We start from the raw sequence: 24518 nt of genomic DNA on the forward strand, positions 1-24518 counted from the left end.
TTCTAAATTGTCTAAGTTTAACTTTTCTGGTATTTAGACTTTGATGTGAATAATGCTTCAATATGCTCAGGGCGGTCTTACAATAACTCTTCTTAGAACTCCCTCGCTGAACTGTACGTTATTTATCCCGAGTGAACTCTACATGACTGTATCACATTGATCCACACACACACACACACACACACACACACACACACACACACACACAACTTATTCATAACAGAAAACTTCAAGGGAGGGTCTCTCCACACACCTGTTTTTCTTTTTTCTCTATATAGAAACGCGCGTCTTATGGAATTCTACGTGCGTAATCTCTGTTCTAAGGAATGTCACCAGCACTTATCGTTAGAAACTCGACGTACGTTCGTAGGACTCTTCATACATGCACGTGTTTTAAGTAACTCTACGTCCGTCTATCTGACGTAACTTTACACATGTCTCGGTTAACGTCTTTTCACACATCTGTTGATAAAGAACTCTCCATACACTTAAAGAACCCTCCTTACATTTAAAGAACTCTCCATACACTTAAAGAACTCTCCGTACACTTAAAGAACTCTCCTTACACTTAAAGAACTCTCCTTACACTTAAAGGACTCTCCTTACACTTAAAGAACTCTCCATACATTTAAAGAACTCTCCTTACACTTAAAGAACTCTCCTTACACTTAAAGGACTCTCCATACACTTAAAGAACTCTCCTTACACTTAAAGAACTCTCCTTACACTTAAAGAACTCTCCATACACTTAAAGAACTCTCCATACACTTAAAGACTTTGATGATAGCGACACTTCGGTACACGCACCTGTTCCTTCCATAGCACCGAGCACACATACGGTGAAGGGTAACTTTTATTTTATGATTTCTTCCCCGTCAATTTCCTGTGTCCCAGTTCCGACAGCGGTCTGTTGTCCTACTTCCCAGCTGATGGGAGGAACGAGCTAAGAACATCCAACATAAACCCGGTAAAAAGACAAGGGACGGCCTATCTATCTCGTCAGGAAGGTCGTCCTAGTGATGCAATAGTCGCTTCTTCCGTCACCATGTGTTGTGTGAGGCGACCTCCCTCGCTCCCTCCGTCTATATGTCTGTCTCCAGCGCTCCCACAACCCCGCACCACTTGGTCATCACCTCCGTCGCGTGGGCGCATTCGCCGTTTCGTAAACCGTCTTATTCATTAGGCTATCTTGGTATAGTCTGTCTATGTAGTGGCTATAGTATAATAAATGTATAGCAGCGTGATTGAGAGACGTGGAGTGTGTAGTTTTAAGTCGTAGAAATTCATTAGCCAGTTCACGTTAGATGAGACGCAGGGAATTCTCACACACAGACTAACTGTACGTTGTTCATGGTAGGATGTATGAGACTATTGATGTCTCTATGGCCATGAGAGGATGTGCGGTCTCGGGTATGGTGCTGCCATGGTACCTCCTGAATCCTCATGTGTTGCGTGGAGAATGGTGATGGTAGAGGCATGGTAATGGCTCGGTCGTTGGGTGCCACCATGTAGAATTACCACGAGTACATCACTGTATGGTCGGAGGAGCGTAGGGCTACCATTATACCAGGAGGGTGGAGGTTTATGGCAGACCATGCACTCCTCTACGACGGTAGGCTTATGGAACCATCATGCGAGGTCGTGGTTGTGTGGTAGCGGGGAGCGGTGGCACACACTACGGTAAGACCAGGTTACCTACGCGCTGATCGTGGCTGGAGTGAGATACGAACGCCAAGGGTTGTGGAGCAGAGCACGAGGAATGATGCTGCGTAAGGCGGAGTTGAGAGAGAGAGAGAGAGAGAGAGAGAGAGAGAGAGAGAGAGAGAGAGAGAGAGAGAGAGAGAGGATATGGTCAGAGCTGCACATAATGTCTACTTAACGAAGAGATTACAATGAAGACAGTGTCGGCTGGTGGCCAGGCACGGTACGTGCCTCGGGAGAAGGAATATTTGGGGAACTTAGAATATCACAAGACGATGAAGGAGGAGAGACATTATGAACACGAAGGTTGTGGTGGTGAGGATATGGTGGTGGTGGTGGTGAGGATATGGTGGTGGTGAACAGTTTGGATCACGTCGTGTGGTAACATCTTCGGCCGTGATGGGTGGAAGGGAAATTTTGGGTCAGAATTCCTCCACAGTGAACTGCGGTATGCCAATTTTGGGCCCCGAGTTTCCATATTTGATTAAAACGGCGGCGAGTCTTCGAGTTCCCCCACTGGTAACCCCCCCCCCCCCCTTCCGAGTATATATATATATATATATATATATATATATATATATATATATATATATATATAAATATATATGTTCCCTGAGACCGTAATTACGTGTATTTATACAAGACTTGCACATCTGAACGCTACGCGAGAACAATAATTATATGTAATAATTAAATGCAATAATTATATGTAATCAGAAGTACAAAAATAAGAATAACCGTATTTTCTAATTATTCTTCGAGACGTTCAACAACACTTGGACATCTTTACGAATCGTTCTGCTGCATAACTTCTGAACTTGTCACGTATTACGTTGCCCTTAGAGAGAGAGAGAGAGAGAGAGAGAGAGAGAGAGAGAGAGAGAGAGAGAGAGAGAGAGAGAGAGAGAATGAAAAAGAGCGAAAGTGAAAGCCTCTATCAGTTCAGGAAGACGAGAGAGAGAGAGAGAGAGAGAGAGAGAGAGAGAGAGAGAGAGAGAGAGAGAGAGAGAGAGAGAGAGAGAATATAGGCGGGCATCGCTCGTGAGTCCACGTGTCCCAGGTTCCAGGGCGCTGGAAACTGCCAAGGAAATTATATAATGGGCCGCGTGTGTCCAGCAGTAGCGAGGTGTGTGTGTGTGTGTGTGCGTCCCACCGTCCAGCGCTGTACATGACATGTAATTAATAGCCGGAGCGTCTTCCCTCCTCCTCCTCCTACCTCTCTCCCCAGCACCCACACACACCTCCTCCTCCTCCTCCTCCAGTCCAGTGCCTCCTTCAAGATCATGTGGCATATATCATAGGTCCTTGGCAGTCTTAAGAGTCCCCCTCCAAACTCAAGTCAGAACCCACCCCCCCCCCTCCTTCCAAACGCGTCGTGCTGACCACCACTAAGCTTGCAACCCTCCCAGAACGATGCCAGACCCCTCCAAAATGATGCCAGACTCAAGTCACACACAACCCCTCCAAACTCGTCTTGCTGACCACTAGACTTATCAAACCTACTGCCCCTCCCACACCAGATACCGAACCCTCTCCACAATGAAACCAGAGACGCCTCCAAAACTCACACCAGACCCTGCTGTCAGAGACCCACCCCCGCACCCTTCCAGAGTTCAGTCCAAGCCTCCCACAATTCCCCATGGCAGGTCCAGCCCATTCTTTAAATGCCCCGGCTCTCAGTAGACCCCATAGCTGTATACGACCCTTCTGGAACTCGAGGCGGAAGAGAAGAGAGAGAGAGAGAGAGAGAGAGAGAGAGAGAGAGAGAGAGAGAGAGAGAGAGAGAGAGAGACGCAGGGTCGTCGTTGCCCGCCACTTGTCATGCTAGTAAAGAGAACTGGTGACTTGGGAGTCGCTGGTGAAAAGACACAGATAAAAGGTGGTTTTCAGCGAAGCCCCAACGTCCCTGGGCCTGGCCGAGGAGGAGGAGGAGGGGAGAGAGAGAGAGGAAGATGGGGCGCGGGGGGGGAGGTTATGAAGGGGAGGTAGTATTGGCCCCCCCGTCTGTGTATAACCTTGTGCCTTGTGGAGACGACAAGTGTCGGGTGCTATTTCTTATTTCGCCCCCGCCGTGCGCACCGTCGTCCAGATGTCCTGCTTCGGAGAGCAGCGGGAATGTCAAGCGTCTCGTTGATATTCCCCACCGTCTTGTACGTTGGGTCCAGTGGCAAAAGTTTATCCCGTCCTGAAAATAATTCCGTCTTTTCTTTGTTCGCCGAACTTGAAAAGGGGCGAAAAAAAAAATGATCGCCCGATTGTCTCCTTCTGTGAAGTAACTGTAAGTTGGTGTATATGGCTTATTATTAAATTTTTTTTTTTTCTTTTAGGAATTGTTTTCACGAGCGTCTCTGGTGGTATAACGTTGTCCACGGAGAGTGTTGGTGGAGGGAGGGAGGTTGGGTGGTTGGTTGGCCTGGGGAGGAGGAAGGGGGAGTCGTCGGCGGAGGCGGAGGGAACGGCACGGATGCTCACCAGAACAACCGCCCCACAACGCGAGTGGGGCCACACTGAGCCTTCACCAGCTGTGTCCCGCCAAGTCTATATCACCCAGACCTGGGCTACACGCGGCTCGCCCCGCACAGCTGCTGCTGCTGCTGCCCCCTCCCTCCTCCTCCTCCTCCTCCTCCTCCTCCTCCTCCTGCTGTTACTACTACTGCTACTACTGCCGCCGCTTCTACTAACTTCTGCTGCTGCTGCTGTCCTGTTCACTGCCTTTTTAACGGGACGGTGGGTTCAGGTTGCTCGACCTCAGGATCCAGCGCCTCGCCAGAACAAGACAAAAAAAACAAAGAGAAACCCATCACTGTAGACAGACTTCTACGTAGAGCACAACTTAATGGAGGGCAAGGGGAATATGTGCCAGTGGGAGTCTTAATTGTACCATTTCTCATCAGGTATCATTCCCCCGTGGGAGATCAAGGCCAGATAAGAACACTGAGGGTGTGGAGGAGGAGGAGGAGGAGAGGCGACTCAAAACGTACACAGTGATGACGAGGGGAGATGCCAGGCACGACACACACACTTGACTTGGCTTCATTGATCACGTCGTACAAGTCATTGACAACGAGATACAGGAAATAACTGATACTGTGAATGAAAAGCATTACGAGGAAATTAAAAAAAAAAAAAGAAAACACTGAAGATTCATATGACGGTAAATGATATTTTTCTGCTCTGTTGTTATTATGTAATGTAGTAATGTGTGAACAACAAAGTGTGCTGACTCCTTCGTTTTATCCGTCATTTTATGCAAACATGAGCAAAAGACTTTAAGTGGACATGTGATGCTGTGAATGAATAAGTATATGAAAAAAAAAAGGAAAAAAAAATATGAAAGAATTCTGTAATAGTGAATAAGAAAATATTGTTGTTATTACCAGTGGCTTACTCTGCCACCTCTCAACAGCCTCTGCTGGCTCCATCCATAAAGACGAAAATCAGATCATATTCTGTAATCTCGGTACATGAGCTTGGCCCTGAACAATTTAGAAGCCTCCGGTAAAAGCGAGAACAGTGTTGGTCTTGAAATTTTGCCCTGGAAGGTTTTCATTTTTATACTGCAACAGAAAATGGTGGGCATGGTTAGTACATAAGACCCCGGGCCAGGCTGCTGGCTAGAAATTATAGGAAAAGCTCAAGAGGATCTTTAACTGGACATCCCCCCGAGGTATGTCAACGAGTGGAAACACCACGTAATGTAAAGACCAGAGACCGGTGTAAATTGAGGATGGGGAACAGGAGCTAATTATCCATGGAAATCTGGAAAAAGAAAATAGAAGGTATCATCTGGTTCCAGAAACCTGGAGACTCTGGAACAGAGAGAGAGAGAGAGAGGGAGAGTCAGTCACTAAGTGAAGATATACAGAGGATGATATACAGTGTTAAGAGACACGGGGAGGAGTACGGCGTGCATTCGATGAAAGGTTCAGAAATAATGCCGAGTGTTCGGGATCAGTGCACGTTGACGGAAATGGAGATTATAGCAAAGAAGGAGAAGGAGAGAGAGAGAGAGAGAGAGAGAGAGAGAGAGAGAGAGAGAGAGAGAGAGAGAGAGAGAGAGAGAGAGAGAGAGAGAGAGAGAGAGAGAGAGAGAGAGACAAGAAGGTTGACAGATCTGTACTGCAGGTCTTAACCAACCAACAAGTCTTGGGCTGCGCCAAGACTATGAACGTTGGTGAAGAGTGAGGCGAAGAGACGTTTGATAGTTTGCGGTATTTGGATTACAAGACCACATTCCAGTCGACGAGAAACAGAGGAGAAAGGAAGAAATAGTGGATAGAACACTGGTCGAGGCTGTAGGAAAACCCTGCACAATTTCTGAAGTATAAGAATTAGCAGGAAGAAGCTGGGGAAAACGACTAGTAATGATTACATACATTACGGAGGTCTGCAGGCAAGAGGTGTATTGAGGCTGGCCCATAGGAAAGCTGCTAACAAGGAGGGATTTAGTGAGGTATTCGTCAGGGATGACACAGACTGGAGAGAGATAGAGGGAGGGGAAGGTATAGAATGTGGTCAGGAGACATAGCGAGATTGCGAAAGTCAGATACTAGAACAGTCCCGTCAGTACCACAAAGATCGAGGATATTCTACGTTGTCGAGTGTAGCGCTGAAGATAACGTCAGTGCACGCCGATGGAATGGCTTGCGAAGTGGAAGAGAGCTGGACTCTTAAGAATTGGGTATACATTCCACTTTTGAAGTTAGGGGAGAGCAAGCCTTGACGTTGTTGATTAGTGGAGGAGGAGGAGGAAGGAAATGAGTCCTCTTTATAGGGGATAGGACATACTGGTAGATGACCCATTCAGACCATACATAACGGGGAAAGGTAAACGTAGGGAAGATATGCAGCGTGATGATGATCCGTAACCTCGTAAAGGATTTCACCGAACAAGAACAAATATTCAGCGCAAAGAACAAAGGAACATTGAAGACGGTGCAGGGAGGCAGGCATTCCCCAAAAGGTGGTAAGGCTTTAGCAATGAGGGGTTTCAGTTATAGGGAGACGGGGAAGACGGAGATTCTCGCGTTGATGTAGGGTCATGAAGACGCAACTTCTTGGGGGTGTATATGAAGAAGTTACTCTGCTTCGTGATATTACAGAGCATAGGAGAATCTTAGGGGATGGTACACCACCATTACCAGATCACTTTCTTACAGACAGTAACATAGATACAGAAAATACAGACAGGAACATAGATATAGAAAATACAGACAGTAACATAGATATAGAAAATACAGACAGTAACATAGATATAGAAAATACAGACAGTAACATAGATATAGAAAATACAGACAGTAACATAGATACAGAAAATACAGACAGTAACATAGATACAGAAAATACAGACAGTAACATAGATATAGAAAATACAGACAGTAACATAGATATAGAAAATACAGACAGTAACATAGATATAGAAAATACAGACAGTAACATAGAAAATGCCAGATATGATTCACCAGCGAGAGAGAGAGAAAAAAAGAAGTGTTCATGTAAGCTTGAGTTTGATTATATTGGTAATGAGGATCCAAGAAGATATAAGACTAAACTTGACGGGATGACGGGGTGTAATCATGGATACTACACAGTTAGTCTGTTTCTCTGAGAACATGAATAGTTAAATTGAGTCCCCTATATCAATAAGATATATTACTGTTATGGAAGAATCTATGAACTTTACCCTGTGGGAGTTAGACCGTGAGTGCCTTTAGCTGCAAATTGAAAGGTAAGAACTGACTTGGAAATTGATCAGTAAAAGACGTCAGAATGCCAAAGAGATTAAGGATGTAGAATGGAGGAGACACAAACGGCAGGACAGCCAGCCAGCATGTGAAGGTACAAGACAGGAGGAAAGGAGGGCAGCGAGTTAGGGAAGGAAGAACAGGGAAAGTTACAAATGGAATATTGTGGACACGTCAGGAGATGGCCCATAACTTTTCCAGAAGTTCACCAGGAGTAAATTGCCCGTTAAAGAGCATCTAATCAGGCTAAGGGATTCAGAGGGAAGAATCGCAGTGGGTGACTTAAAGATGTACGAGGAGGTGATTGGCAAGTTCAGATATGATTTACAAACGGAAGACGCCGTCGGTAGAACGGAAAGACGTTTTGGGAAGAAGTTCAAGTTTTAGAAAAGACAAAGAAACTAATAAACTACTGAAAGACACAAGGTCCTGATGAAGTATTTCTATATGTGCTGAATAGCTGTGCAGATACACCTGCCAGTCTGCTTGACATACTGGTCTGTTGGTCATGGGAAGAGAGTGTAGTCCCTAGGGAGAGCAGAGGAGCAGATATCGTGCCTATTTTTAAGATGGGAGATAGGGAAATCTCGCTGGACTACAGACCAGTCTTTTTGATGACCTTGGTCTGTAGAAGACTGGAGGGGGAAAAAAGTCAGAGAGCAAATAGGTGACCTCTTGCAAAACAAAGATTGCCTAATTGAAAGACAACACGGATTCAGGGAAAGGAGGTCGTGTGTAATTAATCTTTAAGATTCCTGTGTGCGAGGGACCATCGTTTTCCAGGAAAGAGAACGGATGAATTTTGTGTGCCTGGAGTGCCAGAAAGCGTTTGACATTGCAAAACATAGAATGCCGATCAAGGAGCTGCATTTTCTGGCGGTTATAGATAAGGTTGCGGCTCCTTCGATGGATAGATACTTAGCGGAAGGGAGCGAAGAACGGACGTCAGGGAAAACCTTCTGAATGTGGATTGTGGGGGGGTCATCAGTAGCGTGTCACACGGCTCGTCTGACGTAGTGAGGAAAATGAAAGCTGATGAGTACTTCCTCAGTTTACAAGGCGACCCAGACTTGTTTTCACCGTAGATGGAGAGAAGGATTGATAGATAAACAAAGGAGACAGCATCCTCTCTTTCCCTAGGTAACTACCCCCCTCTGCCTCGCCTCCCCCGGCTGACCACCCGCACCCCAGGTTGCAGATATTGAAAATCCCAAACTCTGCCCACAACTGTCGAGTTTACAGAGCGCGACAGCAACAGGTACACATCTTGGTATAACCTGATGATTTGTGAAGGGACCAGCTTCATAGAATGAGGCGCTGGTGTGACGTCGTCGGAAACACAAGAAAAAAGATGAAGATGAAATAAAAGAGGATGGACGTTTGGTAAGCTCTCGTGTGGTATATAAACAAAGCCAATTTTTTTTCCTGGGCACAGGAACAGCCCAACGTGGATCCAAGAAACCTGATGTAGTTCAATTTTTTTTATCTATGCTGAGACTAATTCTACAGCTGTTACCTACATTTCCTAAAAGGGTTGACTAAAGAGGCAGCGACTCAGATCTGTTCAGAAAATCATGCCGTAGACTGGAAGTTCATTGCCGTCCGTACCCCACATTGACGTACAAGTTTAAGATACACGATCAGCGCTAGATGGAATGGAAGTCAGTAACACAGTAGATCCATATGAGTTTTATCTGAGGACGTTAAAAGAAGTGAAGAATGAGATGGTGAAGGCCGTGACTGCTCTTTTCAACAGGTCACTTGCTCCTGGAAAAGTTTTTGAGGGCTGGAAGTTAGCTAATGTACCATCAGTAATCTTAGAGGGTAACGAGTCCCTGCCTGGTAATTTTCTCCCAGGTAACTTAACATCCGTAGGTGGTCAACTTATGAAAACCATCTGATATTAGACAAGATTATATATCGCATGGAGGATCAGCTCTAGGAAACGATTCTCAGCAGGGCCTTCTGATGGAAACAAAAAGTAACCCATTGACGGTCAAACCTCACAATGGTTAGACGTAACAAGTGGTGTGCCGCAAGCATCAGTTTTGGGACCACTTCTCCTCATGCATATTAATGACGCTGAGATGACAAGTGGTGTGCCGCAAGCATCAGTTTTGGGACCACTTCTCCTTCTCATGCGTATTAATGACGCTGAGATGTTTTAAACTATCCAGATTTCCAAGCGATTCTGAGTTGAGAAATAAGTATTCAACGGAAACTGAACGTCTGCAGCGGTTAGCAAACATTGACAAACTGATGGGCTGCGTTCACAGGCGGCAATGTGTTTTGACAATGATAAGTGCAATGCTGTACACATCGGTCGTCCATACGAGACAGCAAGGTACAGTATAGATTCTGTTGGTTTATTAGAAGATAATGGGTAAATAGACTCGGGTGTGATAACCACTGATCAAGTAAGCAATGCATGGAAGCAGTGATGAATAGGGGAACAGAATTCGTGGAATCACTGGCAGGGCTTTCGAAATTAAGAACTAGTCCTCTCTCTCTGCAGTAGAGTGGTGCGTGCCCGCCTTGAATATTGTGCTCAACTTGGGTCACCCTACTTGATGAATGACTGAGGCGGGATGGAGGACAACAGCGAGCAGTCAAAATGGATTTCCGGACTGAGAAACAAATCCTTTGTCGACTAATATGACTTCAACTTATTCTGGCTCATGAAGAAGATGGTTAAGAGGTGATGTCATCGTTAATCTAGTTCTGAGAAGCTACTTAAAGATAGATTTGCCTGATTTCGTCGTCGTAATGACAAGCGTTTTACCTCTAATTAGGCCTTTTTTTTTTTATCACTTGAAGGACTGTTAACGTATAGAATGATTTACCAATTAGAGTAATTGAAAGCAGCGCCATAAGTACGTTTCAGAATAGTCCACTGTTGACTTTGTTTCCGCCTTCCTAGTTACACATAAAGTCTACAGGTGTGTCTCTATAGATTACGTGTGTCTCCACGCAGTAGTTTCTGACCTGATGACATCTTCCGCAGTCAGACAAGTCTCGAGAGGACCCGGTGGTGTGTTGAAGCGTGAATTCCCTCGTATTTTTGCATTTGTATTTATATTACGCATAAGGAGTGTGTTGTGTTAGCCATCTCCGCACACATAGAGTCTGTCGATTCTGGAATAATCTACACACACACACACACACACTCATTACACGTCAGTGGTGTAGTGGTTAGCGTTTCTGACCCTGGATAAGCTCGGGCCCCACACCGGGTCTGGCACGCATGGGCTCGAATCATGGGCGCGGCAGTCTACTCACACCCAGTACAGATGTTCATCCTTCCCTCTGGGCTGGTTGATAAATGGGTAACAGGCATACGTTGGGGTGTATATGTATACATACATGAAGACTTGGTACGTTATGTACAAGGTTCAGCGGCGGGGGCAACAAGGGTGTAACACTCCCTCCCCATAATACACACACACACACACACACACACACACACTTTATCTACACGTCTTGTCCCTCACCTCAGTTGATGATCGTCGCTTCTCTCCTCACTGCCAGGTCTTCCGGCCGCCAGCGGCCTCCACTGTGGGCTGGCCGGGCGCCTTCATTAATCTCTGGGGAGGTTTATATCTTTTTTTTTTTTTTCTAGGGTGATACATATTACTTCCAGGTTCTCTCGTGTGGGTAATTGCCCACCTTCTTCGTCCGTTTCTTGAAGTCATTATCATCCTTCGTGTTGTTTTCGCCCGTTAAGATTGATCTGTGATCGTTATGCATTCGCTTTCTGGGTTGTTTGATCGTTGGCAGAGAGAGAGAGAGTGTAGCACCACCTCGATTAATCCCGTACGATCGCTTAACCATTTTCCAACTTTACCACCGCTTCTCCTTCTCTTTGATCGTCGACACCCCCCACCCCAACCCCACCCTCACCCCTCTCCCCCTCCCTCTACGCCAGGAAACCACCAGCAAAACCAATTCTTCCTAGAGTCTCCAGCAACCCCCTGAAACCCGTCCTTCTAGTCGACACTCGGTAAGGATACTCAGATGCTCTATGTCCAGCCACACACATACAGGGGAAGGGCCATGCATGTATGGACTCGAGACTCTTACCCTGAACTCCAGAAGAAGGTGTTCCCGAACGCCTGAAGAAGGTGTTCCCGAACGCCTGAAGAAGGTGTTCCCGAACGCCTGAAGAAGGTGTTCCCGAACGCCTGAAGAAGGTGTTCCCGAACGCCTGAAGAAGGTGTTCCCGAACGCCTGAAGAAGGTGTTCCTGAACGCCTGAAGAAGGTGTTTCTGAACACCTGAAGAAGGTGTTCCCGAACGCCTGAAGAAGGTGTTCCTGAACGCCTGAAAAAGGTGTTCTTGAACACCTGAAGAAGGTGTTCTTGAACGCCTGAAGAAGGTGTTCTTGAACGCCTGAAGAAGGTGTTCTTGAACGCCTGAAGAAGGTGTTCTTGAACGCCTGAAGAAGGTGCTCCTGAACGCCTGAAGAAGGTGTTCCTGAACGCCTGAAGAAGGTGTTCCCGAACGCCTGAAGAAGGTGTTCCCGAACGCCTGAAGAAGGTGTTCCTGAACGCCTGAAGAAGGTGTTCGAATCATTTCGGTCAGTGGGTTGCAAAATGACCTTGACGACCTCAAAAAAAAAAAAAAAAAAGTGGAAAAATGACCGTAGCTTCGGTCTGCACTGAAGCCGAGAGATACTGGCACCATCGGGCCAGCTAACCACACCAGCCAACTCTATTTATAAAATTATCTCTTAGCCTAATGGACGGGGTCGAGTTTACGAATAGGAAAAATAGAACGTTTTCGTTCCCGCGTCTGCCTTAACGACGGGAAACAGGAGAATAGTTCCAACCTGTAACACACACGTGATGTGTGTGTGTGAGTGTGTCTGTCTGTCTGTGGTGGCTGGTTAAGTGTGTACGAATCAACTACCATGGGGGGAGGTGGGGGAGGGTCGTTAAGGCCGTCGTGGTCCAGGTACAACCAACTGTCCGAAGAATCCTTCAACACAGTATCCTTCAGGTGTTTAGTCCTGCATCATCCTTTCGCCTCAGCGTGCGTGCTGGAGCGTGGGACCTGGTTCGCTACGACTTCTGGAGCGTCAGCCACCCTGGGATGCGCAGACAATGAAAACATGTATATATATACTCCAGAAGTTCGAGGTATGAGAAAGTTTATATGTAGTGGGGGGGAAAAAGAGAGAAGGCCATTTTCATTGCTTGGAGGAATTAGAATTAGAATTAGATAGCAGAATAACAACGGGTCTAACGTATCTAACGCTGCTTGTGTGTGTGTGTGTGTGTGTGTGTGTGTGTGTGTGTGTGTGTGTGTGTGTTTTGTGCGGTTTTTCTTTTGTTTTAAAAGAAAGGAAAAAAAAATCTGAAGATGAGAATTTTGAAAGAATATACAGCTGGTTTGTTTAATCTCTCTCTCTCTCTCTCTCTCTCTCTCTCTCTCTCTCTCTCTCTCTCTCTCTCTCTCTCTCTCTCTCTCTCTCTCTCTCTCTCCCTCCCTGGGATTATTCATAGTGTAGAAAGATAGTGAAATGTTGTAACCTGGGACGTGTAGCAGTGAAACATAATAATTACCACCTCGCATTCCTTTCTGTTGCGATTGTGTGTGTGTGTGTGTGTGTGTGTGTGTGTGTGTGTGTGTGTGTGTGTATTTGTGCGTATCTGCTTACTTGTGGTGACCTGTGCGGGGGAGGGGGGGTGTTTTACACGATGCCCTTGTGCACGACGGTACGACCCTTGTGCACGACGGTACGACCCTTGTGCACGACGGTACGAACATAAAGCAGGACTGTAAGACCCTTAAGCACGACGGTACGACCCTTGTGCACGACGTTACGACCCTTAAGCACGACGGTACGACCCTTAAGTAGGACTGTAAGACCCTTGAGTCCAACGGTACGATCCCTGTGCACGACGGTACGACCCTTAAGTAGGACTGTAAGACCCTTGAGCACGACGTTATGACCCTTGAGCACGACGGTACGACCCTTGAGCACGACGGTACGACCCTCGAGCACGACGGTAAGACCCTTAAGCACGACGGTACGACCCTTGAACACGACGGTACTACCCTTGAGCACGACGGTACGACCCTTGAGCACGACGGTACGACCCACGAGCGAAACGGTACGACTTGGGTGTGATAGCTTAACCTTGACCATGACCCTTAAGATTGTCAGACCATAGGTCAGACCTTCACAGCCAAGGGGTCGTCGTACCCATCTGCCTCCGCCAGGGTCGTCGTGGAGGTCGAGATCACAAACGACATCGCTAGGGACGAGGCCGCTACGCCCACGCCGCGGCGACACAACACTGAATGACTACAACCACTTCAGCTCACGAGTGAAACAAAAATGGGCATAAAAAAACAGAGAATTCTGTGAGTGAAGAGAGAGAGAGATAGAGAGAGATAGATAGATAGATAGAGAGAGAGAGAGAGAGAGAGAGAGAGAGAGAGAGAGAGGGAGGTAGGGGATGCCCTCACTCAGGCCCCCCCCAGAACCAACAGCTCACGTCGCCAACCCAGATCTTGTCTGCCCCACTGCAAGTTCAGCTGCTGCCGCCGGCAGACACATCACTGCGAGACCGAAAGAGAAAGGGAGGGAGAGAGAAAAAAAAAGTGAGAAAAAATATCTCTTTCGCGTCCGGATACGCCCGGCGAACTGAACGAACCAAAGCGACTGGTGTTTGTACACTATAACATCCTTCTCTCGTTGAAAGGTTTATATATATATATATATATATATATATATATATATATATATATATATATATATATATATATATATATATATATATATTTCTAGAACTGTTCATAAAAAAAGGATGAGAGCGAGGAAATATAAAGCCAGGTAGAGACGACGGCCAGAGAGGGAGAGACAGTTCGAATGGAGAGGGACGACTTGCCGAAGAGAATGGTGCGCTCAGGAGATCAAGATGAGGAGATGTTTATGTTAGAGGGAGCGGAGGAAGGAGGGAGGGAGTGCTGGAAGGATGGGGGAGGATACGACTTCGAGTCCTGCTGTGACTCGGGCTGCTCCCGTACACGACTCTAAGGTTCCTCCTATATAGGCCAGATCCTCCTTAGGTCGCACGTCCGTCGCGAAGTACATACCGATGATTGGGTCAGGGGTTCTCAAACTTGTGTGACCCGCGACCCACATAGTGGAGTGTTCTCTTTCCTCCTCCTCCTCCTCCTCCTCCTCCCCCGGACTCGCCGTAGACGAATATGTTAACCCTCTCCATTTCGCGTCCTTCTCAAGCTTATCCGTGTGACGGTAACTCCGTTATGAAACAGAACGAATCGTCCCAGCACAGCCCTATTCAGCCATTTATCATCTTATCCAGAACTGGCCTCCCGCCTGGACAGCTACGTAATACACCGGCTATTACGAACATTGTCGTGTTCATCTTCGTAACGCCCAGCCCCTCTCCTGAGCTTCCTGCGCGAGCCAGTAAGTGGGTCCCAGGTCGCCTCGACCCGCATCGTGGTAACCCCGGGTTTAGTTGACGCTCTGGCACGAGGATGTGGGATGCCTGAGGTGAACAGTGCGACACATGAAGTATCATCATGACCTGAGCGTTGACCTGAACCTTCGATGATCAGGTTGTAGTCCACGCCATCACATCTAAGGGTCATACCGTCGTGCTCAAGGGTCATGCCGTCATGTTCAAGGGTCATACCGTCGTGCTCAAGGGTCATACCGTCGTGTTCAAGAGTCGTACCTTCGTGTTCAAGGGTCATACCGTCGTGTTCAAGGGTCATACCGTCGTGTTCAAGGGTATTCGTCGTGCTCAAGGGTCTTACCGTGTGTTCAAGGGTCATACCGTCGTGCTCAAGGGTCGTACCGTTGTGTTCAAGGGTATTACCGTCGTGCTCAAGGGTCGTTTGTCCGTGTTCAAGGGTCATACCGTCGTGCTCAAGGGTCATACCGTTGTGTTCAAGGGTGGTACCGTCGTGCTCAAGGGTCGTACCGTCGTGTTCAAGAGTCATACCTTCGTGTTCAAGGGTCATACCGTCGTGCTCAAGGGTCATACCGTCGTGTTCAAGGGTCATACCGTCGTGTTCAAGGGTCATACCGTCGTGCTCAAGGGTCATACCGTCGTGCTCAAGGGTCATACCGTCGTGCTCAAGGGTCATACCGTCGTGCTCAAGGGTCATACCGTCGTGTTCAAGGGTCATACCGTCGTGTTCAAGGGTCATACCGTCGTGCTCAAGGGTCATACCGTCGTGTTCAAGGGTCATACCGTCGTGTTCAAGGGTCATACCGTCGTGTTCAAGGGTCATACCGTCGTGCTCAAGGGTCATACCGTCGTGCTCAAGGGTCATACCGTCGTGTTCAAGGGTCATACCGTCGTGCTCAAGGGTCATACCGTCGTGCTCAAGGGTCATACCGTCGTGCTCAAGGGTCATACCGTCGTGCTCAAGGGTCATACCGTCGTGTTCAAGGGTCATACCGTCGTGTTCAAGGGTCATACCGTCGTGTTCAAGGGTCATACCGTCGTGTTCAAGGGTCATACCGTCGTGTTCAAGGGTCATACCGTCGTGTTCAAGGGTCATACCGTCGTGCTCAAGGGTCATACCGTCGTGTTCAAGGGTCATACCGTCGTGTTCAAGGGTCATACCGTCGTGTTCAAGGGTCATACCGTCGTGTTCAAGGGTCATACCGTCGTGCTCAAGGGTCATACCGTCGTGTTCAAGGGTCATACCGTCGTGCTCAAGGGTCATACCGTCGTGCTCAAGGGTCATACCGTCGTGTTCAAGGGTCATACCGTCGTGCTCAAGGGTCATACCGTCGTGCTCAAGGGTCATACCGTCGTGCTCAAGGGTCATACCGTCGTGCTCAAGGGTCATACCGTCGTGTTCAAGGGTCATACCGTCGTGTTCAAGGGTCATACCGTCGTGTTCAAGGGTCATACCGTCGTGCTCAAGGGTCATACCGTCGTGTTCAAGGGTCATACCGTCGTGTTCAAGGGTCATACCGTCGTGCTCAAGGGTCATACCGTCGTGTTCAAGGGTCATACCGTCGTGTTCAAGGGTCATACCGTCGTGTTCAAGGGTCATACCGTCGTGTTCAAGGGTCATACCGTCGTGTTCAAGGGTCATACCGTCGTGCTCAAGGGTCATACCGTCGTGCTCAAGGGTCATACCGTCGTGCTCAAGGGTCATACCGTCGTGTTCAAGGGTCATACCGTCGTGCTCAAGGGTCATACCGTCGTGTTCAAGGGTCATACCGTCGTGTTCAAGGGTCATACCGTCGTGTTCAAGGGTCATACCGTCGTGTTCAAGGGTCATACCGTCGTGTTCAAGGGTCATACCGTCGTGCTCAAGGGTCATACCGTCGTGCTCAAGGGTCATACCGTCGTGCTCAAGGGTCATACCGTCGTGCTCAAGGGTCATACCGTCGTGCTCAAGGGTCATACCGTCGTGCTCAAGGGTCATACCGTCGTGTTCAAGGGTCATACCGTCGTGTTCAAGGGTCATACCGTCGTGTTCAAGGGTCATACCGTCGTGCTCAAGGGTCATACCGTCGTGCTCAAGGGTCATACCGTCGTGCTCAAGGGTCATACCGTCGTGTTCAAGGGTCATACCGTCGTGCTCAAGGGTCATACCGTCGTGTTCAAGGGTCATACCGTCGTGTTCAAGGGTCATACCGTCGTGCTCAAGGGTCATACCGTCGTGCTCAAGGGTCATACCGTCGTGTTCAAGGGTCATACTGTCGTGCTCAAGGGTCATACCGTCGTGCTCAAGGGTCATACCGTCGTGCTCAAGGGTCATACCGTCGTGTTCAAGGGTCATACCGTCGTGCTCAAGGGTCATACCGTCGTGTTCAAGGGTCATACCGTCGTGTTCAAGGGTCATACCGTCGTGCTCAAGGGTCATACCGTCGTGTTCAAGGGTCATACCGTCGTGTTCAAGGGTCATATCGTCGTGTTCAAGGGTCATACCGTCGTGTTCAAGGGTCATACCGTCGTGTTCAAGGGTCATACCGTCGTGTTCAAGGGTCATACCGTCGTGTTCAAGGGTCATACCGTCGTGTTCAAGGGTCATACCGTCGTGTTCAAGGGTCATACCGTCGTGTTCAAGGGTCATACCGTCGTGTTCAAGGGTCATACCGTCGTGTTCAAGGGTCATACCGTCGTGTTCAAGGGTCATACCGTCGTGCTCAAGGGTCATACCGTCGTGCTCAAGGGTCATACCGTCGTGTTCAAGGGTCATACCGTCGTGTTCAAGGGTCATACCGTCGTGTTCAAGGGTCATACCGTCGTGCTCAAGGGTCATACCGTCGTGTTCAAGGGTCATACCGTCGTGTTCAAGGGTCATACCGTCGTGTTCAAGGGTCATACCGTCGTGTTCAAGGGTCATACCGTCGTGCTCAAGGGTCATACCGTCGTGTTCAAGGGTCATACCGTCGTGTTCAAGGGTCATACCGTCGTGTTCAAGGGTCATACCGTCGTGCTCAAGGGTCATACCGTCGTGCTCAAGGGTCATACCGTCGTGTTCAAGGGTCATACCGTCGTGCTCAAGGGTCATACCGTCGTGCTCAAGGGTCATACCGTCGTGCTCAAGGGTCATACCGTCGTGTTCAAGGGTCATACCGTCGTGTTCAAGGGTCATACCGTCGTGTTCAAGGGTCATACCGTCGTGTTCAAGGGTCATACCGTCGTGTTCAAGGGTCATACCGTCGTGCTCAAGGGTCATACCGTCGTGCTCAAGGGTCATACCGTCGTGCTCAAGGGTCATACCGTCGTGTTCAAGGGTCATACCGTCGTGTTCAAGGGTCATACCGTCGTGTTCAAGGGTCATACCGTCGTGTTCAAGGGTCATACCGTCGTGTTCAAGGGTCATACCGTCGTGTTCAAGGGTCATACCGTCGTGTTCAAGGGTCATACCGTCGTGTTCAAGGGTCATACCGTCGTGTTCAAGGGTCATACCGTCGTGTTCAAGGGTCATACCGTCGTGTTCAAGGGTCATACCGTCGTGTTCAAGGGTCATACCGTCGTGCTCAAGGTTCATACCGTCGTGCTCAAGGGTCATACCGTCGTGCTCAAGGGTCATACCGTCGTGCTCAAGGGTCATACCGTCGTGTTCAAGTGTCATACCGTCATCCTCAAGGGTCATACCGTCGTGTTCAAGGGTCATACCGTCGTGTTCAAGGGTCATACCGTCGTGCTCAAGGGTCATACCGTCGTGCTCAAGGGTCATACCGTCGTGTTCAAGGGTCATACCGTCGTGTTCAAGGGTCATACCGTCGTGCTCAAGGGTCATACCGTCGTGTTCAAGGGTCATACCGTCGTGCTCAAGGGTCATACCGTCGTGTTCAAGGGTCATACCGTCGTGTTCAAGGGTCATACCGTCGTGCTCAACCGAAAGTTCCAGCCTCGGACAGGCGTCCCAGACGAAGCAAGTGCAACATAGAGAGAGAGAGAGAGAGAGAGAGAGAGAGAATCTTTAGATGAGATGACAAATGGTGTAAAAGTTTTTGGAGGAAGCGGAAAACCTGGTTTTTTTTTTTTTTTTTCAAGAGAAGGTAGTTCATGGCTGTTGGGGGAATACATAGGATGGTAAACAGATCCAAAGCTTAGTGGTGTACGGGAAGCGTCCGGTCATACCAGTAAGGGGAAGATGAGAGAAGGTGAACAGTTCCAAAGCTTAGCGGCGTAAGGGAAGAAACAAAGGACTTGTGGCCTCCTTTGGATTGAGAAACTCTTTTACGAGACCGTGCTCCCAGTGATGCAGCCTTGCCAAAGGTGACTTCACGACTGCTGCTGCTGCTGCACACACACACACACACACACACACACACACACACACCAAGAAAGAAATCACATTTTTCCCCTTCACAGACATTGCTCCTGGTTGGTCTTCTTAGCTACGGTGCATCCCAAAGCTCTCGGTCACATGCAGATTAGCGTCCTTTACACACCGAAAGCAAATAGTGTCTGTTACCCTGATCCTGGGAAGAGGTGTTACTTGGAAGACCTTTGCGTCGAGGTTACTGAACACGGCGGAGGGGGGGTGTTGACCCATCGCCATGCCGCATCTACGTAGAGAGTCCTCATCGTCTGAAACGAACGTGCGGTGCCTTGATGCAGCGCAGAGCTTTTCCCCGAGTTCGATGGCCGTTAGCTGGAGGCGAGGGAAAGGTGTGTTGACCATGTTCTTCAGGCAGAGACTCCAGCAAGAACATTAGTGGAGATTAACTTCACGTCAGAACCTTATACAATTGAAGTTCACATGTTATGTTGTTCAGTTTGTTCTTAATATCCTCGTTATCTCGTGTATGTTTAACTGGGAGATTGTACCAACTAGTGGGGGGGTTCAACGAGGCCACAGAGGTTGTACCAACCAATGGGGTTCAACGAGGCCACAAAAATTGTACCAACCAATGGGGTTCAACGAGGCAACAGAGGTTGTACCAACCAGTGGGCTTCAACGAGGCCACACAAAGATTGTAGCAACCAGTGGGGTTCAACGAGGCCACAATGATTGTACCAACCATTGGGGTTCAACGAGGCCACAAAAATTGTACCATCCAATGGGGTTCAACGAGGCAACAAAGGTTGTACCAACCAGTGGGCTTCAACGAGGCCACACCAAGATTGTAGCAACCAGTGGGGTTCAATGATGCCACAAACCACTTCGACAGTTTATGGGTAACTGACCCACGTGAACTACTAATCGACCTTATTGGGTTGTTAGCGTTGTGTGTCTTGATTGGACCGTACATAGAGGGGGGGAAGGAGACATTGTTGACAAGTCGTCATTGCCTCTGGAAAGATGCACCTTATCCCTGTGGCAGGTACCTGTTTTATAGACCAGTCTTTAGGGGAGGATGAACTGCTGGGTGGACTGTGGACCGGCTGCCGCGACCAGGACTCGAACCTATGTTGGTTTAATCCCATACGGCCAGTGCATGTGTGGTGGTCAGTGACGCTAACCTCTACACCACGGAGGTGTGTGTGTGTGTGTGTGTGTGTGTGTGTGTGTGTGTGTGTGTGTACACGGCACTATGCAGTATGAATAATTATCGTAACAGGGACCATAAAACACAAACTGTGTCGCTTCAATAATCACTTCTAAAATATTTTAATCTCATAAACCGACATGTATCCAGCGAGCCCCAAAATAAAATGTGTAAATGACAAGTATTACGATTTTATATATATATATATATATATATATATATATATATATATATATATATATATATATATATATATATATATATTATTACACTTAGTCGCTGTCTCCCGCGTTAGCAGGATAGCGCAAGGAAACAGACAAAAAAAAAAATGGCCCAACCCCCCCACATACACATGTATATACATAAACGCCCACACACGCACGTATACATACCTATACATTTCAACGTATACGAGGTAGCGCTAGGAAAAGACAGCAAAGGCCACATTCGTTCACACTCAGTCTCTAGTTGTCATGTGTTATGAACCGAAACCACAGCTCCCTTTCCACATCCAGGCCCCACAAAACTTTCCATGGTTCACCCCAGACGCTTCACATGCTCTGGTTCAATCCATTGACAGGACGTCGACCCCGGTATACCACATCGTTCCAATTCACTCTATTCCTTGCACGCCTTTCACCCTCCTGTATGTTCAGGCCCCGATCGCTCAGTCTTTTTCACTCCATCCTTCCACCTGCAGTTTGGTCTCCCACTTCTCCTCGTTCCCTCCACCACTGACACGTATATCTTCTTTGTCAATCTTTCCTCACTCATTCTCTCCATGTGACCAAACCATTTCAATACACCCTCTTCCGCTCTCTCAACCACGCTCTTTTTATTACGACACATAGTTCATACCCTTTCATTACTTACTCGATCAAACCACCTCACACCACATATTGTCCTCAAACATTTCATTTCCAACACATCCACCCTCCTCTGCACAACCCTATCTACATCCCACGCCTCGCAACCATATATATATATATATATATATATATATATATATATATAGAACATACCGTCGCTTGCCAGATGCATAAATGATCACCTTCGGAAGATGTAAAGGTGATAAAGTACCAATATAACTTTTTCAATCTCCTTTCGTATCAGTTGAATATTTAAAAGTGAACAAGACCCAAATTATTTTTTTTTCTCTCTCTCGCACCATAAAATGTGAGCTTTGCTTTGTCTGAAACATTGAAGAAATGAAATGATTTGGGTGATGCGATGTTCGAACCCCCGCGGTTAGCGTTCCTGAACGTGACGTCAGCATTCACAAGCTGCCCGGCCCGGGGATCGAGCGCATAGGCTCGAACTACGGTTGCGGCAGACGGTCCACAGTCAACCCAGCTGTTCGTCCACCCTCAACCCCAACCCAGGGGTCTAGGATATGAAGGATATTGTGTGCGAAAAGGAAGGGAACGGGTGGGAGCGTCGATGGAGGGGGCATAAGAAGCGATAACAGGTAATGATGAAGTGAGGAGATAGTGAGTATGCTGAAGGACTGTTGAATGTGTTTGATGTCAGGGTTGCAGATGTAGTAGGGTGTTTTGGTCTGGGTGGTGTGCGATGTGAGAGAATCGAGGAAAGTGGTTTTGGTGAAGAGAGAAGAGATAGAGAAAGCCTTGCATGAAATGAAATGTGGCAAGGCGGCTGGAGTGGATGGTATTGCAGTTGAATTTATTAAGAAAGCAGGTGACTGTTGTGTTGATTGGCTACTTAGGGTTTTCAGTATGCGTGCGGATAATGGTGAGGTGCCTAATGATTGGTTGAATGCATGTTTAGTTATAGTACCACTATATAAAGGCAAGAGGGGATAAAGGTGAGTGTTTAAATTACAGAGGTAATAGTTTGTTGAGTAGTCCTGGGAAATTATATGGGAGGGTATTGATTGAGAGGGTGAAGGCAAGTACAGAGCATCAGATTGCGGAAGAGCAGTGTGGTTTCAGAAGTGGTAGAGGATGTGTGGATCAGGTGTTTGCTTTAAAGAAAAGCATGTAAGAAATGCTTAGAGAAACAGATGGACAAGTATGAAGCATTTATGGATCGGGAGAAGGCATATGATAGGGTTAAAAGAGATGCCTTGTGGAAGGTCTCAAGAGTATATGGTGTGAGAGGAAAGCTGCTGGAAGCAGTGAGAAGTCTTTTCCAAGGGTGTAAGACATACGTAAAGCCATTGTCGGACAGTACTACAAGGGCAGGGGGAGCAGGGCAGGGGGACATTAGTAAACGAGTGTTGATGAAGGTACTAACATGGTGAAACATTAAGATAAAATAAGTGAAAGATAAGATAAGATAACAGAAAGAACAGTAATTATAAGGATGTTTCGTAAGGTGGAAGCGGAAGATATTGCTGGACAGACGATGTTCAGTGACGGAGAGGCAGAACAGATGGGGGAAAAGAGAATGCCATGCATGACGTAGGAAGAGATAGATAGATACATAGATAGATAAAGGTAGATAGATAGAGAGAGAGAATGTTGTTTGAACGATGAAGTGTTAAGGGCTTCATAAAACGGAAGGGTTACACATGCGTCGAACATTAGAAATACAGAGGAATTCATACTTCAACAGACCACTGGCGCCCTTCGAGGCTGCTTGTGGTAGAGATACGAGACATAGATCATTGTGGTACGAGCAGAAGGACATAATTGCAATAAGAAAAAAATAGTATAAGCTTTTCATGTAGGTTGGAGGCGCAAATAATGTTAGTCGCGGATCGAAGCGAAAGGATTGATCAGATCTTTTCTTAAACCTGTTCGTGGGTCTGCTGTGTTGGGGAAGATGTTACAAGGATCGAGTGTCCCAAGCGGAGGGGGAGAGAGAAAAAGACCGAAGCCAAGAATGATACAAGAAACGGTAGCCGCAGGAGCTCTACAGTGAGAGGCTGGTGACATGAAGTCGTCATGAACTTTGGACGGAATGAAGAGAACAGGTGATGTCTGTATGATGCACGAAGTGAGGGAGAAGGCGAGAGAGAAACGCGAAGATAACATCGAATAAGATTAGAGAAATACTTATCGTACACGAGGACATGAGGAACAGATGGCAGGCATTAAGAAAAAAGTCTATACAATGCAATCAAGGGAAAAGGGAAAAGGTTTAGAGGAAAGCACCTCGGAATGAACGAAGGAGCTGGAGTGGAAATAAAGCGAGAAGTGAGAGGAGTAATAATAAAGGTGTAGCCTGGGGAACTGATTGGTCCATCAATATTGGTAGTAAAAATTATGAAGGCGCCAGACGGCAGGAGACCCTTGGTGTAGCAATTGCTAGAGAGGAACACAAGGCTATATGACCGAGGCACGAGGGTTCCTCCTCCTCCTCGTACACAGCCGGGGGATTAAAAGGGGAAAGAGTGTAGGTCTTGGGCGCTGGAGAGAGAGAGAGAGACGTAAGGAAAATGATGGAGATTAAACGTCATGCAGTTTGTATCTTGGTCAGAGAAAAGAATTAATTCGCCTCGAGTCATGATGCTGTTTTCAAGAACGAGTCTCGTCTGGTGCACTGGATTCTTGCAGTGACTGGAGGAGGTGTGGGAAGAGAGTAGTATGGTTATCGCCGTAGTTAAGAGAGGTGGCAGGAGAGGAGGAGGAGGAGGAGGAGGGGAATTTGTGCCAGGTAGCAGGGACCGCATTGAGGACAGCTGGACGAGGAGCCACAGATTAATTTCTGGAGATGGTCGCACGGAGATCGAGGTCAGCATGAAGCCTATAGTTACCCTCAGATAGAGAAGGTTGTGGTGTGCGAGAGGTTGTGGGAACTGCGAGTGCTGGAGGGAACAGCTGAGGCCGGCTGGTGGGAGCAAGCGAGACTTGAGAAGGGTAGTGGGGGTGTCGAGGCAGTGTTAGAGGGGTATAAGACGAGAGGAGAAGTCTGTTCATCATCAGTGAGGGTGACGACTCTGTCGTTCGTCTTTGATTACGTTCAGGTCATTCGTCCGTTCGCTTAGCACTTTGTCCAATTCAGGTATTCAGTCAGCACAGCCCCGTGGAAGGCGATACAAGGTCATCACAGGTGTTGGTAAGCAGGAAAAGACATGGTGAGGAGATGGTGGGGAGGAGGGGAACACACTCCACACGAACCAAGACACGAGGATCGGGGCACTGGGGAGAG

The 24518-nt window shown here is 47.7% G+C and overlaps 1 protein-coding gene and 1 long non-coding RNA gene across 3 annotated transcripts in view; one reads left to right on the forward strand and one right to left on the reverse strand.

Moving 5' to 3' along the window:
• The window catches only part of LOC139750194 (uncharacterized), a 403260-nt gene extending 399047 nt beyond the window's left edge, over nt 1–4213 (reverse strand). For both annotated transcript variants that reach the window (XM_071664619.1, XM_071664618.1), the window contains exon 1: nt 4174–4213. The gene's annotated coding sequence lies outside the window, so the exon portion shown is untranslated. The remainder of the gene's footprint in view (nt 1–4173) is intronic.
• LOC139750196 (uncharacterized) overlaps nt 1–24518 on the forward strand; it is a 1037082-nt gene that overhangs the window by 793423 nt on the left and 219141 nt on the right. The gene's annotated exons all lie outside the window — the stretch shown is intronic.

The sequence above is a fragment of the Panulirus ornatus genome, chromosome 9 (genome assembly GCF_036320965.1).
Source record: "Panulirus ornatus isolate Po-2019 chromosome 9, ASM3632096v1, whole genome shotgun sequence".
NCBI lineage: Eukaryota > Metazoa > Arthropoda > Malacostraca > Decapoda > Palinuridae > Panulirus > Panulirus ornatus.